The sequence below is a fragment of the Garra rufa genome, chromosome 14 (assembly GCF_049309525.1).
Source record: "Garra rufa chromosome 14, GarRuf1.0, whole genome shotgun sequence".
In the NCBI taxonomy this organism is placed as follows: domain Eukaryota; kingdom Metazoa; phylum Chordata; class Actinopteri; order Cypriniformes; family Cyprinidae; genus Garra; species Garra rufa.
Window position 1 is genome coordinate 1,927,712 of NC_133374.1, and position 4,413 is coordinate 1,932,124.

The following is a 4,413-nucleotide window of genomic DNA, read 5'->3' on the forward strand; positions in this document are numbered from 1 at the left end:
AATAATCTTGTTTTCTGTTTGAAAAAAAAATGTTTTTGCTTATTCCATTGGCAGATTATTTTGTTTCAAGCAAAAACGCAATTAATTCTGGATAGTTTTTGTTGAAAACGAGAAATAATTTTTACTCGTCTAGAAAATCCTTGATTTTAAAAATGTTAAAACAAGAAAATCTAAGAAATTTTTTGCAGTGCAATGTCTTGAAGTCGTTGGGTTTTTCAAATTTTTATTTGGTTAAAGGCCTGAACTCAAGCTCAATATATGTTCATGGTTTGTTCTACAACATGAAATGCATCATTAAAGGGTTAGTTCACTCAAAAATTAAAATTAGCCCATTATTTACATCCCAGGTGTACACTGCCACTCAACAGTTTGGGATCAGTAAGATTTTAAATGTTTCTAATGCTCATCAAGGCTGCGTTTATTTGATTAAAAATACAGAAAAAATGTAATATCATTACGATGTAAAATAACGTTCTTCTACTTTAATATACATTAAAAATCTAAATTATTTCTGTGATCAAAGCTGAATTTTTCAGCAACATTACTCCAGTCTTCAGTGTCACATGATCCTTTAGAAATCATTCTAAAATTCTGATTTATTATCAGTGTTAAAAAAAATGGTGTTTTGCTTAATATTTTTTTGCATCCTGTGATACTATTTTCAGGATTCTTTGATTAATAAAAAGTTCAAAAGAACAGCGTTTATTTCAAGTATAAATATTTTCTAACAATATACACTACTGTTCAAAAGTTTGAAGTCAGGAAATATATAAATAAAATACTTTTATTCAGCAAGGATGTGTTCAAAAGTGATTGATGCTTATATTGTATTTATATTTTACGGAGCCCCTTACGTCACCTGTAGAAGAAAAATAATTAATCCGTGGGGACGGTTTTGCAATTCGTTCCCTCAGTTTATAAACCGTACCCACGAATTCTTAAACTGTTCCCTCGGTTTAATAAATCGTGCCCACGGATTAACAAACCGTACCCACGAATTTCCAATCCGTGCGCTCAGATTTGGTAAACCGTACCCTCGGATTTTGAATCCGTACCGACAAATTCATAATCTGTGCGCACGCTTTAGCAATCCGTTCCCACGGGTTTTAAACTGTATTTACGGATTTGTGGCCCCGCCAAATGCATTGTATTGCATTTATTAAACTTTATTTCTCATAGGCTATATGAGACCATGGAACACTGACAAAACAGAGTTTTTAGCGTTTATTTTATATTAATCACTAACAGATTAGCTGCTAAAACACCACACCTGTTTTATCCCATTGGTTATTAATGTAAAATAAACGCTAAAAAGAAGAATGTAAAAAGAAGAATATTTTGTAAGTGTGGACCATGCATGGTACCAAAATAAAATAATAAGTGAAGAGCGCTGTTTAAACGGCTTTGCTTTATTTAATAATATTTTTCAAAATATAAAATTGCCTGAATTAAAAAAAAAAAAAAAACGAGTTTTGGAGAGGAGAAGAAAGCAATACAAAACAAATAATGTACAGGTTATGTTGTCATTCCTTTGCTCTCAAACTAAATGCAATGTAATATATTACATATTTAATAATTACATTAACAGTGAAACATGCATCTAACTCTGAGTGAAAAGATTATCATAAAATCGCCAAAATGAGTCTACATGTTAAGAATGAACAAACACATTTGTGCACTCATTTATTTAGCCTATAAATTAAAATAATAATTACTATTTTAAGTATTATGACGTAAACAGCTTATACTACTGTTTCTATCGGAGCCACAAATCCGTGAGTACAGTTTAAAACCCGTGGGAACGGATTGCTAAAGCGTGCGCACGGATTATGAATTTGTCGGTACGGATTCAAAATCCGAGGGTACGGTTTACAAAATCTGAGCACACGGATTGGAAATTCGTGGGTACGGTTTGTTAATCCGTGGGCACGATTTATTAAACCGAGGGAACAGTTTAAGAATTCGTGGGTACGGTTTATAAACTGAGGGAACGAATTGCAAAACCGTCCCCACGGATTAATTATTTTTCTTCTACAGGTGACATAAGGGGCTCCGTACATATAGCCTACTATGAGAAAATAAAGTTTAATAAATGCAATACAATGCATCCAGCACCTATAAACAGGTGGCCTGGTTGAATTTGGGGGCGGGGCCACAAATCCGTGAGTACAGTTTAAAACCCGTGGGAACGGATTGCTAAAGCGTGCACACGGATTATGAATTTGTCGGTACGGATTCAAAATCCGAGGGTACGGTTTACAAAATCTGAGCGCACGGATTGGAAATTCGTGGGTACGGTTTGTTAATCCGTGGGCACGATTTATTAAACCGAGGGAACAGTTTAAGAATTCGTGGGTACGGTTTATAAACTGAGGGAACGAATTGCAAAACCGTCGCAACGGATTGATTATTTTTCTTCTACAGGTGACGTAAGGGGCTCCGTAATATTTTAAATAAATGCGGTTCTTTTAACTTTTTATTACATTGATAGTAATTAATCAGAATATTAGAATGATTTTTGAAGAATAAAACTATCAGCTTTGCATCACAGGAATAAATGATATTTTAAAATATATTAATATAGAACACCATTATTTTAAAATGTAATAATGTTTAACATTTTTCTCTGTATTCTTGATCAAGTAAATGCAGTCTTGATGAGCGTATAAGAACTCATTAAAAATCTGACTGATCCCAAACTTTTGAGCGGCAGTGTATATGACGAATCCAATCAGATTTATATTAAAAATTATCCTGCCATTTCTAAGTTTTAGAATTGCATGGGTGATAGTTTCTCTTCATCGGTCCAAAACAAGTCCAATAAAAGTGCATCACACAGCTCCAGGGGATAAATAAAGGCCTCCTGTAACAAATCGATGCATTTTTGTAAGAAAAAAAAATCTATATTTAAAACATAAGAATCACTTTATCTAAGTCAATTACACCTAGGATGCCTAGAGAGTGTGTAAATAATGGGCTAATTTGCATTTTTGCCCAGCTTACCTCTTTTTTTAATACCACTTGTGTTTTTTTAAAACAACAGACAGCTGAAAATTGTTCTTTTGCATTTTACATTTCACGGACAGATGTCATACATTCAGACATGCACAGGGGCATAGCTCACTGTTGACCTTTGACCCTCCCGTGTCTGCTGTCTAGGGTTCTTGCAGGTGTGGCTTTATTACCAGCTGCGTTCGTTTCCTGTGGCCACCTTTAACACATCCAAACACACAAGACGAATCTGTGACCGTTTGTATGTGTAAGTTTATATATCTTTGTAACTTTTGTGAAACTGATTTGTTTGTTGTGGTGGATGTAGAATTAAAAATTGTCTTTAATAAGGCCTGAAAAGGTATTAAATTAGAGCAGAGCGTCTTAAAGTCATGGCATTAAATGTTGCACACTCTGCAAACATTTCCTCAGTATTTTTTTGTTTTTTTCAATACAAATATCTAGGGGTGGGCGATATGACCTAAAATTAATATCACGGTATTTTTCATCTTTTGAACGGTGACGGTATAATATCACGGTATTTCTTTTTTTGGTACATTTTGGGAGGAGTAGCCTGTCCTGTCCCTTTAGTATGTAAATAAAGTTAATATTTTTATATTATAATAAGTAAATGGTAGGTATCCTTATCAAAAAGAGACATGGGAGAGTATTATGCATTCTCAACATATTTATTTTGCAAAAAACCTAAAGATCTTACTTAACAGTGTACAACAAAACAAAAATTATTTTTTTATTGAAATTTAATTTCTGCAATATTTAAAACCTTTAAATAACTGGGGGAAATCAACCCATGGCAATTAGTTTATAAGTAGACCAATTCTGTGGGGAAAAACGTGGACTTGGCAACCCTGCATCCAACACGAGCTGCTGGAGTTAATGTCTTTGCACACATGAGTACGAAATTTTCGTCCGACATTTTTGCACGTTAAAAAAAATACAGGTTATGTTAATCGAGTTTACACACTGCCTCTGAAACTTTCGTCCGTCATAAAAAAATTCGGATCGTGTTTGATTTTATGCATTTTCGCATCCATAATAAGCATTTTGATAAGGACGGCGAATATGAGAAAAAAAAAAAAAAACGCATGCGAAAATCGGACTCAGTGTACAATGACCTTTAGATTTGAATGATCACGGGTCGAAAGTAAAGAGAGATGACAAAAATAGACTGGAGGATTTGTTGCAATCTTGTACTCACTGACAAATATCTATTATAAGATGTGCTGCTCCCTTTACAAAATCGAAAGTAAAAGTAAACAGGCCGGTCGCGTTCGCCTCGCGCCGCTCAATTTGTGATCCGCTGTGTAAATCCTTTGGCCGGCCGACCGGGAAAAGTCCCGGTCGTCCCGAATGCCACTCCGCCCCTGGTATAGGCTACAGGCCCGACCTTTCTTCAGGATG